Here is a 15,188-nt window from a genome sequence, read left to right as displayed (position 1 = left end):
TCATGAGTTTGAGCCCCACATCAGGCTTTGCACTGACAGCACAGAGCCTGCTTGTGATTCTATCTCCCTCTCTCTCTGTCCCTCCCCTCCTTGCTCTCTATCTCTCTCTCTCAAAAAAAATAAATTCAATAAATAAAATAAAATTTGTCTACAAATTCTTTGAAGCCCCTCCCACGGTAGGCCTAAGCATGTTATATATTATATATTGTATATGCTATATGTTATTATATATAATGTAAAATGAAGGCATATAATATAGTTATATTATTACATAGTTTATATATTTATCATATATCATATATAATAAATGAAGGTATATAATTATATTATACATAATATATTATGTATAATAAATGATATATTTATGTTTGTAAATATATACATAAATAGATCACTCATTTTATACATTGTGTATAATAAATGAAGGTATATATAAAATTATATATATATATATATATATATATATATATATATATATATGAAATAAGTCAAGGTAAAGCCAACTATTCCAAATCTAAATAACAGCTTACATCTTACTGTCATAAAGTCCAAGTGGGTATTTCTGACCAGAAGGCAGTCAGGGACCCAGGGTCCTTCCATCTTGTGATTCCTCTCTTCTAGGCTTCCACATTATCTGCACAGTCCATGTATGGGGAGAGTGGTGTTTAAGAGCCAGTCTAGGGGCACCTGGGTGGCTCAGTCAGTTAAGCATCCAACTTCAGCTCAGGTCACGATCTCACGCTCTGAGAGTTCGAGCCACGTGTCGGGCTCTGTGCTGACAGATCAGAGCCTGGACCCTGCTTCAGATTCTGTGTCTCCCTCTCTCTGCCCCTCCCCCACTCACGCTCTGTCTCTGTCTCTCAAAAATGAGTAAAATGTTAAAAAAAAATTAAGAGTCAGTTTAGAAAGTGGCACACGTCACTCCCCTCCATTCTATTGACCAGAACTCAGTCACGTGTCAATATCTAAACATAAGGGAGGATGTGCAACAGGGGGAAAAGAAAATGGATATGCATGGTTTGTCAATTTCTGATGCATGTTCATATTACCTACATTTCACTTTGCTTTTGCAGGATTTCCGGGTAATTAGGTATTATTATTTCTATTTTTTTTTTAATGTTTATTTATTTTTGAGACAGGGAGAGACAGAGCATGAACGGGGGAGGGTCAGAGAGAGAGGGAGACACAGAATCTAAAACAGGCTCCAGGCTCTGAACTGTCAGCACAGAGTCGGATGCGGGGCTCGAACTCACGGACCGCGAGATCATGCCCTGAGCCGAAGCCGGGTGCCTAACCGACTGAGCCACCCAGGCACCCCTATTATTTCTATTTTATAGGTAGAGTAGCTCAGACTCTGTAAGATGAAGCAGCCTGCCTAAAATCATGTAACTAATAGATAAGACTACAATTCAAATCTAGGTTTATTTTAATAAATCCAGACTCTTTTATGCTAATTTCTCTTATGCCAATTTCTCCTACCCCTGCTATTCCCTAAAGGAAATATTTAGATTGTTCTGTGTCTTTATAAGTAGTTATAACTGTTTGAAACACTGCTTGATCAAACATCAGTTTTCACAAAGTTCTGTGTAGTCCTAACTGGTCCCTAATCTTTCTTGGTTTGCCTAACATTTATTTCAGCTTATCCTAGCTCCAGAAAATCTATCTATCTAGATTTTCCTCAAGAACCTCTACATTCAGCATTCATGTATCTTTTGTTCTTCTTTAATGGGACAACCAGATTTTTTCCAGTTTAAACAGATAACAGAATACACTTCCTTCTTCAATTTCACAATTAGCTCTCCAATCCCTCTGATTAACTTGAATATTTCCTGGTTTTCTTTTTCTTTTTTTTTAAGTTTATTTATTTATTTTGAGAGAGAGAGAGAAAGCGTGAGCAGGGGAGGGACAGAGAAAGGGAGAGAATCCCACACAGGCTCGATGCAGAGCCCAATGCGGAGCTTGATCCCACAAACTGTGAGATCATGACCTGAGCCAAAATCAAGAGTCAGATGCTTAACCAACTGAGCCATCCATGCGCCCTGAATATTTCCTGTTTTTCAAGCAAAACAAAAAGAAGACAAGAACAGTTATAAAGCTTATCAGAGTTAATTCTCCTCTTAATCATTGATCTTTCATCAACTAGCTTTCTGCCCTCCCAACCAATATTTAGAAGTTTTGCCTCTAAGGTCATCTCATTGATCACTATGCACAGCACTGAATGCCTGCTATGGGACGGGCATTGTGTAAGGGAATACAGACTGATGTAAAGATAGATTATTATCTGACAGAGGGTTTGGGGCAAACATCAGCATCACTTACTGCAGGCTTCAATGCACCGCAGGAGTACCTCCTGTTCTCTTAACATCTGAAGAGAGGCGCGCTTGGATGAGGGCACAGCTCAATGTGCTTCAGAAGAAGAACCCCCATCCCAGGTTCTTATGGAGCAGGCATGGCAATGACCATATTCAGAAGACACAGGGTGGTCTCAGCCATGGCCACCAGGCAGTCTGCGTGTAAGAGGTGGCTGTTGAGAGGACCACCGATAAACACCAGTAGCCCAGGTAGACCTAAAGCACTAGTGAAATTAAGCACAACCTCTCCTGCTCGTGAAGAAGAACACCTCAAATACCAATCAGTTCACAATCAAGCAACATGGGATGAGCATCCCAGTTCAGTAACTGGATATTCAAACTGCCTGTCTCCATACTTATAAAGATGAGTTGGAGGGGTGACTGGATGGCTCAGTCGGTTGAGCGTCCGACTCTTGATTCCAGCTCAGGTCATGATCTCATAGTTTGTGAGTTCGAGCCCCGCATCGGGCTCTGTGCTGACAGTGTAGAGCCTGCCTGGGATTCTCTCTCTTCCTCTCTCTCTGTCCCTCCCATGCTTTCTCTCTATTTCTCTCAAAATAAATAAAAATAAACTTAGATGAACTGATTACAGTCCTTAAACACAAGGAATTCACCGTCTAAAATGAGTGACTTTCATGTAATCAAATCATTACAGGGCACATGTGATTGATACACGCTTTAAAAGTTTGCCTGAAGTCTGTTTTTTCCATCTAGTGGTGTTTAGCAAGATTTCTTGGGTGACAATATTGCTAACAGGCTGAGGCGGTGTTTTCTTCACGGAGAGAGCAGATGTGCCTAAAGGCCCAGTGAATCATGCAAATGAGTGAAGTCAGACACATGAGAGCCCCAGGGTCTGTGGCATGCAAATTCTGACAAAGTATATCTGGGGGCTGAAACCCACTCCTTACAATGCCCTCTACACCAAGCTTTTTTCAGTTCTGGGCCCGCGCAGAAATCTCTGAGCATGTCTGCCTCGATCTAGAAAATGCAGTGAACTGCTCATCTCGAGGAACCTCCCAGTCTGCATGTGGCACCAGAGTGAGCCCTTTACTGCCATTTTTGAAAACCGTAAAAACACCCTTGAAATAGTTTAAACCAATCCACGTTTTTAGCTAAGCAATACCAAGTTTCTTCCACATCAGGCCGACTTCAACCAAATTTTTCTACAGTAAATTTAACCCAAATAATGTGTCTATGGGCTTGCATCTAATCCATTGAGTTAACTTGAGAACTTTTTAAAAAAAAATTTTATTGTTCATTTATTTGTGAGAGACACAGAGACAGAGTGCGAGTGGGGGAGGGGCAGAGGGAGAGAGACACAGAACCAGAAGCCAGCTCCAGGCTCTGAGCTGTCAGCACAGAGCCCGACATGAGGCTCAAACTCACCAACGAACCATGAGATCATGACCTGAGCTGAAGTCGGACACTTAACCGACTGAGCCACCTGGGTGCCCCAGCTTGAGAACTTCTTATCTCTGTCCCTCCTTAGATACCACTTTCTCTGGGGAGCCCTGCCTGGTCCTCAGCTCTGCACTGTATGCTCCCCCATGGAAGCCTAGATTGACCTTTATTTGTGAAGGGAAAATTTTCAAAAAGTTAAAAACGTGACTGTATAAAATAGCAGAAACATAAGGTTTAAAAAAAGTATTCATTTTATTAATTAAAGGGGTAGCCAGTAAAACGATAAAGCCGATTTAAGGAGCATTTGAGCAACAGAGGTTTACATAAGTCATCACAAAGGCATTAAAAAAAAAATCTTAGAACAAGGTAAGTGGGTTAGGTACCAAGTTGGCTAATGTCTTATAGGGCAATAAGCAGGAACCTCTAGGGTCATCTCTTCTATGGAACAGAAATCATTTCATTCGTATTGGTAATAGACAAAAAGCATCTGTGTTGTTATCAGTTTTCAATAAATTAATGTCTTCTTTTCCAAAATTGTAAAATATCTGAACCAATAGTAAATAGAAAGTCCAAAAAAGGTACACAGTGCTAGCAAATCGGTTAATCCTAGAATGGGTCTGCTCTACCACCACACAGCACTATATTGAAAAGACATCCAATAATCTGTTCGACCTATTTCTTTTTAATTTTTTTATCATTTCTTTATTTTTGAGAGACAGAGACAGAGCACAAATGGGGGAGGGGCACAGAGAGAGGGAGACACAGAATCTGACGCAGGCTCCAGGCCCCGAGCTGTCAGCACAGAGCCCGACACAGGGTTTGAACTCTCAAACTGTGAGATCATGACCTGAGCTGAAGTCGGACGCTTAACCAGCTAAGCTACCCACACGCCCCTTGTTTTGCCTATTGCTAAGGTTTTGGACAATGTTTGGGTACATATCTACATTTGGGGGGAATTGTTCTTCATGTAGTGTATATTATTATTAGCTACAAAGAGCAGTTGCTAACCTCTACTGAGCACCCACTGTACCAGGCATGTGCATTTTCTCACGTGCTTAATACGAAGGAAAAGGGATCACTACTCGCCCATTTTGCAGATAACACTGAAACTTAGCCAAATTAACCTGCCCCAAATCACTCAGTTTGTGAAGAGCAGGCATTAGAACCCTGATCTGCCTATTTGACTCTACGTCTGGGCTCTTAGCCGCTCATACCACTCGTCATAACTGTTCATAAAATAGCCCATTTATTTACCTGTATTTTCCTCTGGACTGTGAGTTTCATGAGAGCAAAGATCGTGGTTTCTTGTTCATTGATATTTTCCTTGCACCTATTGATATCTAGCATATAGTAAGCACTCAATAAGTATTTCTTAAAATTAAATAGAACATGTAAACGCAGAGAATCAGATTCCAATTCTAATACATTTTTCATCAGCTCTTTCACCCTTCTCTTGTAATTAAAATATCAGTTACAGTCCTTATTTTCACCTTTTATGCTCATCGGTAATAATGTCCAGAACAATGGTTGGGGTGAAGTGCTTAACCGATATAGTCTTTATTCATTTATAGAATTGTTTATAAAATAAGCATTTGTTGAGTGCTTCCTACATGCCAGGCTTTCACTAGGCATGGTATAAATTGCTCCCCCACTAAAACGTAACTTTATGAAATAGAATTGTGTCTTTTTCGTTTAACTTTTTTTTTTTTAATCTCCAGTACCTGGCAGAGAGACTAAGGCATACTAGGCACTTAATCAGTAGTTGCTGATTGAATAAATGAATAAGTGTTGAAAGAGGGATCACTGCAAGCCCTAGGCATCTTCCTGGGTTATTTCTTGTGTGTCCCAATTAGCAAATATCCATCTAGAATGTAATTCCCCTAATAAAATGCCATTAGATGTTAACTTTTAAAGTATAAATGATTCTTTCTTACCTTTAATGAAATTTACCGAACTGTTCATCTGGTTTTTTTCTCTCTTGCTCAGAGATCCTTTCTCTTCCCTTCCCCTGCTCTGCTGGGTGTCTTGGGAGCAGGTGGGCGGGGGTGGGGGTGGGGTGGGGGGGTGTTGAATCCTGGATACCCCATTTCCCAGCCTCCCTTGCTAACTGGCTCCAGGCTAGGTTTGGCTAATGGTGGTCCTGGAGGGAGATAGGAGGGTGAGAAGAAAGGAGACACCCCTACTCCCGCCCCTACACCCGTCCCTCCTCCTCCCCTCAACCCTCAACCACCAACCATTGGAGGAAACCTCTCCAGTGTTGGCTTATCTCCTCTAGAGTTCTACCTTCTTCTCCTCAGTCCCTCCTTCTGTGATCTCCCCTCCCACTGGGCGGCCCCAACGCCCAGGCTCTGTTTTTGTCCCTTTGCTCCTTTAGCTCTAGGGATGGATGTAGCTTCCCACTGATTCTCTAATATGGGTTGTTTCACCATTCCATAAAAGGACTTTTAGCTCTTCCTGTGTATAATTTCTGCTGCCTATGGAATTCCCTCAATTGAACTAAGTGGAATAGACTTGTTTTTCTGAAAGGATCCTGACTTACTGGTCTACTGAGTAGAGAATAACAATATTCACATTGATATGTGAATATTGAGTGATTTGTTAGGCTCTCTCATTAGCTAAGTAAATGGCTCCTGTAACCACCAACTTGGTGGATTCAAATTAGTTCCTTGGCATAGTTTTAAATCATCACATCTCATACCTTTAAGTTGCTCAGGACCAATTAAAACTGTAAATATTATACCAGCAAATAAAAGAGTGTAATGATAGTAGCTATAGTTTATTGATCCGTACAATGTACCTGGCACTCTACTCAACTCTTTATACATATTATCTCTTTTAATTCTCCAACAAACTGTGGGGAATGTGTTCTAGTCAAGATGTCTAGTAGCAAATAATAGACACCTACTTTGAATAGACATCTCAAATGCTCCTTGGTAGTTCATGGAGTTTAGATGAAGGCTGAAAAACCAGGCTTGAGAAAGAACTAAAGGATATCACCCACAACTAAGACCACACCACAGGATGATCTGCTAAGGACTATCATTTGGGATGCTGGGCCACCAAAATAACAAATGGCCCCCACAATATCATTGTCCCCATTTTACACCTGTGCAGATAGAGACATATGTATAATGAATGCTACCACATGGCTCTAAGCCCTCTGGTCTGCCTGAATCCAAAGCACTCCCTCTTTCCACCATACTCCATTTGTTTTTTTATATATGGTTAGTTTGTACCTTAATTGATTTGCTCTTGAAAGTTTTGATCTACATAAACTTGTAAATTTTTAAAATTTTTAACTTACAAATATAACCACTATAGCCTTCCTTTAAATAAGTAATTTGGTTTCAGTATTAATATCTATGTGTACACAGTTATGTTGTACTCAGCTTTTCAGGATTTGCTGATTATGTACATGCAGGTGAACTTGTAACATAAACAATGTCATGGCCAGGAATGCCTTATAATTGTCCTTTACTCCAGATTTTTCTTGTACTATATATATATATATATATATATATATATATATATATATATATGAAGCAGATTCATACATATGTATGAGAGAAACATAAACAGCTTCATATTTTAGGAGAGTTGGCAGCAATCCATTCTCCTTGCTTTCTGGAAAACACAAGCACCCTTCTAGAGTAATGGAATGTGATTATAAATACTTCAGGCACTTAGTTGATACAGAGCTGGTATGCTTGTTGACATGTCGTTATGGAAATTAGATAATTATGTCACTAATGGGTAATACGTTGCATGTGATACTGCACGCGCGTGTGTGTGTGTGTGTGTGTATGTATACGTGCATGTTTGTAGAGTAGCCATGAAATGAGTTCTGGTTTCTATTCTTGACCTGCCAATTCAGTGAGTCACTGAATATCTCTTTGGTCAGTCATAAACCCTCAGTGCCCTCATGTAATACCTTCCAGTAGGACACAAAGGAACTCAGGTAAAAGCTACAGACATCAGAATGTCCAGGGCTCTCATTTTTTCATCCTCAAAAGGTAGTATAATTATTTAAGACTCATACCACTTTGGGAAAGAATGCCTGTCCAGTTTACCATCAAAAGAAGAAAAGCTTTAGAGGTCACATGTTGGGGCACAATATGCATTTTTATTTATTTATTTTTTTTAACATTTATTTATTTTTGAGACAGAGAGAGACAGAGCATGAACAGGGGAGGGGCAGAGAGAGAGGGAGACACAGAATCTGAAACAGGCTCCAGGCTCTGAGCTGTCAGCCCAGAGCCCGACGCAGGGCTCGAACTCACGGACCGTGAGATCACGACCTGAGCCGAAGTCGGACGCTTAACCGACCAAGCCACCCAGGCGCCCCACACTATGCATTTTTAAATGAAAGTAAACTCCATGTACCTGGACTATCTAAGAATTGAACTTGAAGGGAAAACCCTAAAAAGTAGTAATTTTTACTTTCACAGCAGAAATAATTTTGACATACCATAGTGAGGGGCCTTTTGTAAATATATTCCTTTCTATAGTTGATATGAAAAGTTCCATATCTTATCACGACTTTTAAAAATATGAATAAGATAAATATGTATTGGGTAGTGTTCATAGCTCACCACCACTAAGGTATATTTAAGAGGACGTACAATGATCATCGTATAGCTGTGTGAATTATAGAGCAAAGAGTGAATAAATACATTCTCAGTGTAAAAGAAATAAGCCATTGGTATGTATATAGAATAAATCAGGAACATCTCCCAACTTACTTCCTAAACAGTTTGGAGGGTAACTTTTTAGTCCATTTCCATGCATTTTATAAATACAGAATAGACACATGTTCTCTCACATACAAGCTCTCCCTTAAGCAGAAATGGTATCAATCCCACAATCATTGTTCTATAACTCATGTCTTTATGTTAAACAGTCTGTGTAAGGAGACACATCTCTTAATCCTTTCCTTCATGTCTCCTGGGTTTTGCCTCTTACTTTAGAAGTTCTTCCTGCATCCCACTGGTATTCCAATTTATTTTTAAAGTGGGGGGGGGGGGTGGGTGAGTGTTCATCTGTGGTTGAATGGACTAGGCAGGCACTTAGAGAGTGACAGCCTGCTGGCCCAGAGGTGGGGCAAAGACAGTGGCTGTCTTGGCCAGGGCTCTGTGCCAATACCTCTTTGGTGTCTCAAAGGTGCTCCTTAGAGCCTCACCTCACCTCGGCCCCTCCCACTCCCTGACCAGCCTTGTCTTCAGTCCTGGTCCTCACTCTCTTTGCTTTCCAGGGGACAACAGTGGTTTCCAGGTAAGTGAAGGGGGCCCATGGAGGGTGAACAGGGACAGGTGCTTTCTAAAAATGCTTTTCCTTTTAGTATGTGAGAGGAGAGGGTCTGGGTCTGTATCTAGATGTGAGGGTGCAAGCAATTGAAGTGAGAAGCAACCTCCAATTTTATACTGATTCAGTTCAGAGAAGTCAGGGGGAGAACCGTTTCTGGTGCTTTTGAAACTTAATCAAGCACCAACATTTTGATAAACCATCAAAACTGCTCAATGATCTAAATCTCCTTTATCTTTAAGACCAAAAGAAAAAGAATGACAAAAGTCGATGGGAAGATGTGGTCAAATTTTGAACATTTAGTCACCAGTTTATATCAGTCAAACTGTTTTTTCTTCTTTCTACTTTCTACTGTCTTTCCCCCCAACCCTTACTGCTTTTTAGTCCTTCCCAGCACCTTAGGATGGAGAGGGGAGAGCGGGGCTCTGACTGAGCGGTGGCTCAGTCAGATGAGCGTCTGACTTTGGCTCATGATCTCACAGTTTGTGGGTTTGGGCCCCGCGTTGGGCTCTGTGCTGACAGCTCAGAGTCTGGAGCCTGCTTCATGTTCTATGTCTCCCTTTCTCTCTGCCTCTTCCCCACTCACACTGTCTCTCAAAAATAAATAAACATTAAAAAAATTTTTTTGAAAGATGGACAGGGGAGAGAAAAAGAGATGGGATTCCATGTAATCAATTTTTCTACTACAATGGAGTCATATCTTATGTGAGGAGGTTAGTTTCCAAAGGGAGAACCTAAGGTCAAAATCAGGCGCAGTCAAAATTATCTTTCATAGGTCCTTTGGTGGGCCTTTGGTGGGCCAGTTTTGTTTTGTTTTGTTTTGTTTTGTTTTGTTTTGTTTTGTTTGCCTGTGGCATTGAAACAGATATATTTCTTCAACTGAGCACTAGAGAAAATAATTGATTTGCATTTGGGAACAGGTGAATGGGAAGTAAGTACCTTTAAACTCTAGACTGATGTTCCATGGGGTGAAATCAGGACCAGCTACATAATTTGCAAGGTCCACTGCAAAATGAAAATGCGGGCTCTTTATTGAAAAATTGTGAAGAATTTCAAGATGGCAGCAGCAGAGCATTAAACTAAGTATAGGGCTCTTCCAAGTGTAGAGCTTTGTGCATCAGCACAGTTTGAGACACCCAGGAAGCCAGCCCTGGGTAAAAAGCTTGGAACCTAATGTGAAGCTTGGAAACTGAGATCAACTCAGGAAGAGGAGCCTCACGACTCCCATGGAGAGAACAAGGGGCAAAATCACTGCCAGTGTTTAAATTATTCTGTCCTGCGCCCTGCACCCTGTCCTATCTGAGCACATATAGTTGAATTTACATGATGCTCAGTCAGCGCAAGATGCAGAACCACAATACAAGGTAAATGGTTGAGACGTTGCAAGTCCATATTAAAATTACATTTGGGGATTTTCTGATTTTTTTCAAGGACTCGCTATAATTTAAAACTCAGATTTAAGATGTGTAAAAAGAAAATGAGTATTTCTATGTCTCCATCCAGCAATAATTTTCATCAGCCCTTAGTCATGTGCCAAAGGCAACAGAACAGATTTAGACTATTGTGTAATTTGTAGGTGGCAAACCAACTGCATTACTATGAACTTTCTAAGTTGTTCCAAAAGGAACGTTAGAAAAATCAGGTGTGAAAATAAAAAATGTAACTTACTAAAGAGGTTGCCTCTGACCTTTTTTTCCAGAAGGTCGTGAACATAATCTGAGCAAGGAGGATTTTATTCTATGACTGCCTGAACTCTCTGAGCAAGAATGTGAAACAAGGCTCATTTTGAAGGGAACTGCCTAATATTTTATAGTACTATATTTTTTCAAAGTGTCTTTTATGTGCAAGCCAGTATGAGGGCAGCTGGCCAGGTAATTGACCAAAAGGTTTCCAGAGAGCAAGTTATTTAATGTCAAAGTAGCAGTAGATTGTGCTTCCAGGATATTTCCTCTCTGAGCTTGGGTCTCTGATGTTACCCCGCCCTTTCTACGTTAAGGTTCTCACCCCAGCACATGCCGAAACTTGACTCATCTGCTTTGACAAAAAATTGCTTCCTTGTGGCTTTGAGAATTATGTATTTGAGCTTTAAAATAAGTGCCAAGCCTAGGGTCAGGCAGCTGGTCACCCAGGTAGACTGGACAACTTTCCTGACTCATGCTCACCTGCTCCAAGTTATGTAAAAACACAAAAACAACACTCATCAAGCACTATCAAGCTAACAAGAGAAGCAAAACCACAATGCGTCATTGTCACAGTGCCCAAAAATTGGGAAAATGTTTTTGGTTAAGCTATTGTGGAGTTTTTAGGGTGGTGATGGCGGTTGTTGAGTAGCGGTTACTATTTGGCAAGAATCGAAATCAGAGGCTTCTGTCATCCTGACTGCTGATTCCAACAAACAATATAAAAATGAGCATGTTCACAAGAATGAATCTATGGGTGGCAACAGCATTCTCTCCTTAATCTCTTGGTTTGTATCAAGTTATATATTTTAGAAGAAGGGAGGAGAGAGTGGCATAAGGAGACACAAATACAAGTTTATAGATATCAGCCAAGTTTGTTCAGAGTGATTTGTCTAATAGTTTCAATAACTAACACTGACTAGACTTACTGTGTACAGCTCTGTGCACTTCACATGTTTTATCTTGTTACATCCTCACCATAACCGGATGAGATAGTTATCATTGTTATCCGTTGACCAAGATCTCACGGGTAGTTAAGTCAGAGCCAGGGTTGAACCCAAAACAAGTCCATGTTGTAACACCAAATTATTCCATCTAGGATAACTGGCCTTTTTTTTTTTTTTTTTTTTTTTACATTTATTTGTTTATTTTTGACGGGGGAGGGGTGGAAGGGCAGACAGAGAGAGAGAGAGAGAATCCAATCGGTTTGTTTATTTTTGAGTGGTGGGGGGAGAAAGAGGGAGGAGGGGCAGAGAGAGAGAATCCCAAGCAGGCTCTTTGCTGTCAAAACAGAGCTGGTCCCTGGGCTCAATCTGGTGAGATCATGACCTGAGCCAAAATCAAGAGTCAGACGCTTAGCCGCTTAGCCAACTGAGCAGCCCAGGAGCCCCAAAGATAACTTTCTATCCTCCTTTAAAATGTTGCTTGTCTGGTTCAGTTTTGCCTCCACAATTCGGACATGATTTCAGCACGAAATTGAAATATTTCAGCCTATGCAAAATTCACTGCATGACACTATATCCCAAGCAATGCCAATATTCAGAAGACACAGTGGTTTTTATGGCTGCGGTTGGGGGAATGTTGTTTCTGTACATCCTGAAGCACACCCACAAGAACTAAACAGAGCCCACCCTGGGACTGTTTATTTACATTAACCCTTGTCAAACAGAGAGGTGCTGCCAAGCACTCTAGAGGAAGTGAGATGCTTTATCTTTTGCGTGCACACTAAGTTTACGTCTTCAGAGAGCCTGGGTGGGTGTGACTCCCAAAAGCTAATCTTTCAGTCCAACCATATGCAAATCTGGGCCGGTGTTTATGTGGAGGTGCAGACACAAACGTAGGTGACACTGCTGGTTGTCTGACGCGCGTGGGAGCGCACTTGCCCTGTTGTCTATTGGCTTGTGCTGTGCGGAAGGCGTGATGGTGGGCACCCAATCTGGATCGCCCCGTCTAGATGAGGGGTGTTCGGGTAGAAGTTCTACCCCGCGAGGGGTAGCTTGTACCATTATCCACGCAGGTGCGCCCGGGGGCCAAAACAGTCCTGCGCTTCTCGGGAGCAACCACGAGTAGATCAGCGCGCAGCCTCGCCCCGCCCCAACACCCCGCTCCGCCCCGCCCCGTACTCCCCTTCCTAGGCCCCGCCCCCAGCTCCCGACAGCCCCGCCTCCATCTCCGGGAGCTCCCAGCCGCACGGCTGCCCCAGTTCCGTAAACACTTTTCTCCCCGCCCCTAGCAGTTCCCCGGACTGCACCACTTGAAGCCCGTGGGGGGGGCCCGTTTCCTCTGGCATGCAAAACACCGTCAATCCAAGCTCTTCTCGGCCTCTTTCATGCGAACGTGAGGAAAAATGTTCGGTAGTAAATCAAATCTGTCAGAGCTCTGCTATCGGAGCTTGAAGTGACTTGGATTTCCCCCTCTCCCGTGGTCCGTCTTCCCCCTCTCGCCGGTTACACTGCTACGCCTAGGCTGACTCTTCGAAGTCCCTCCCGGCCCTTTAAATACCGCGTGGGGGGGAGGGGGGCGGGGAGGTTGGGGGTTGTTGGACTGGTGAGTGAGTTTTCGAGGTGTTTGAGCGGTGTTCGGTGAGGGGACACCAGAGATCCTTGATCCAGGCTCACTCAGTCGCCTTTCTCCTCCACCTGTCTCCGCGCCAGACCCGGTGCGTATCCATCCCGGGGGAGGGGGTCGCGGGTTCTGAGGTGCCGGACCCGGGTCGGTGGACGAGAACATCTCGCCACAGGGCAGCCGAGGGCCTCCCCCAACCCACCTCGGAACTCTGTCCTGGGACGCCGGTGCCAGAGGGCGTTAAAGTCCCGCTTCTTGCTCCCCCCCATCTCCTTGTTTGACCTCAAACCGCCATCCCGCGTGGGAGCGGGAAGCGGGTACAGAGTGGCCGCGGCGGGTGTCAGGGTGGCCGCGGGCTTCGGGCCCCGGAGGCTGCGGGGTCGCGGCCGCTTGGCCGCCGTTTACAACCTGCTGGATCCGTGCCAGCGACCGCGCTGCGAACAGCTTTCCACCATCCGGGCCCCGGGAAGGTGCCAGCCTCGCCTGAGACCCCCTGCCCATCTGGGGTGGGCGAGCCGGACCGCGGTGGGGGCTGGGTGCGGCTCGAAGCGTGTGTTTGGGGTTTGTTGCCGGGGTTTCCCAGGCACTCTGCTTGGCCTCCGCCGTCCCCTCCCCCAAGGGTTTGTTTTGACAGGAAGCGTGCTGCTGGAGGGGAGGGGGGGCTGGAGGATTGGCCTGGGGGTGTGCAGACTCCTGGGGCGTCCCTCTACGGTCAGTTGGGGGAAGAGGCGGGAGATGCCAGTCGGGCCCGGGCTCGAACCCCTGGCCTCTCGGGGATGGCTTGTGCTTCCCCAAACTGCTCCTCTGGGTGGCTCCATGGGGTGGGTGGACGGACAGCGCAGATTGGAGGTGGCACGTGGACGAGCATGGTTACGTGTTTTCGTTAGTATTTGGAAAAGCTGTTCCATTAAAGGAGCGATTTCACAATGATCTAAAGTTTCCTTTTAAAATAAAAGTATTCAAATGCAAAAATCTAGTCAACATAGCAGTGATTGACAAATTAGGGTAGAGATGTGGAAACAGGCGTCAGCAGTGGTACCCAAATGACTGAAGTTTGGGAAATAATTATCTTAGGTGGTTGTTCTGTTACATTAACCTTGAGAAACCAGACAAGTTGTCCTTGTCCCCAGTGGGCCCCTCAGCCCCCAAGATCCCTATGGGCCCCATGGTCTGCAGCCCAGCCAGAGACCTTGCTCTTTGCTACCATAACCAGGTTATCGCTGTGGTTCCCACTTTAGGAGGCTCTGTGCTTGCCTTTTCCTCTTGCCTCCAGGGATTTCATCCATCATTCTGGCAGCCGGTGGAGGTTGCCTCACATGCAGTGGCCCAGGGCTGAAGATACCCAGTCACATGTGGAAGCAGCTTCAATGCCATTTTGTGAGGGTTTGGGGCCCCCAGAGGAGGAAGCACAGGTACTAAAACAGACCAGCCAGGGGTGTGAGGAAAAGTGTTTCCAAGTGTGAAAAGTGCCTAGAAATCCTTCCCCCTGATGCTGTCATGTTATGTGTTTCGTGAACATCTGTTTTCTTAGACAATGACTGGCTTGTTGGCTTTTATCTAGCTCTCTGTTGGCTCTAATTTGATGAAGACCAGCATTCTGTAGCTGAATGGAGCAGGAACCTATCTCTCTGCTCTGTGGTTTATGCCTTGCTGCATATGAATAACTTTTTAGCGCTGCTGGCTGGGCCTGGTTCTAAAGCAGCATTTTGCAGAAGATGGAGATGTTCCATACCATCTACAATTTTTTTTTTTTCCTTCAGAGCCCAGTCTTATTCCTCTGACTCCTTGCCCTTTACTACACATATGTGAATGCTTGTCTTTGCGTGTGACCTTGATCTGGTCTTCAAGGATGACATCCACTAGATAGTTCGTGAAATTTCTCATTTCCACC

General features: G+C 43.7%; 1 protein-coding gene across 2 annotated transcripts in view; it reads left to right on the top strand.

Moving 5' to 3' along the window:
* The first annotated feature begins 13,248 nt into the window (after positions 1 to 13,248).
* TCP11L2 (t-complex 11 like 2) overlaps positions 13,249 to 15,188 on the top strand; it is a 41,614-nt gene continuing 39,674 nt past the window's right edge. For both annotated transcript variants that reach the window (XM_019446666.2, XM_019446668.2), the window contains exon 1: positions 13,249 to 13,391. The gene's annotated coding sequence lies outside the window, so the exon portion shown is untranslated. The remainder of the gene's footprint in view (positions 13,392 to 15,188) is intronic.

The sequence above is a fragment of the Panthera pardus genome, unplaced genomic scaffold (assembly GCF_024362965.1).
Source record: "Panthera pardus isolate Hobbes unplaced genomic scaffold, ASM2436296v1 HiC_scaffold_6, whole genome shotgun sequence".
NCBI classification, from domain to species: domain Eukaryota; kingdom Metazoa; phylum Chordata; class Mammalia; order Carnivora; family Felidae; genus Panthera; species Panthera pardus.
Note: the sequence above shows the minus strand (reverse complement) of the source record. Positions and strands in the feature narration are given on the sequence as shown.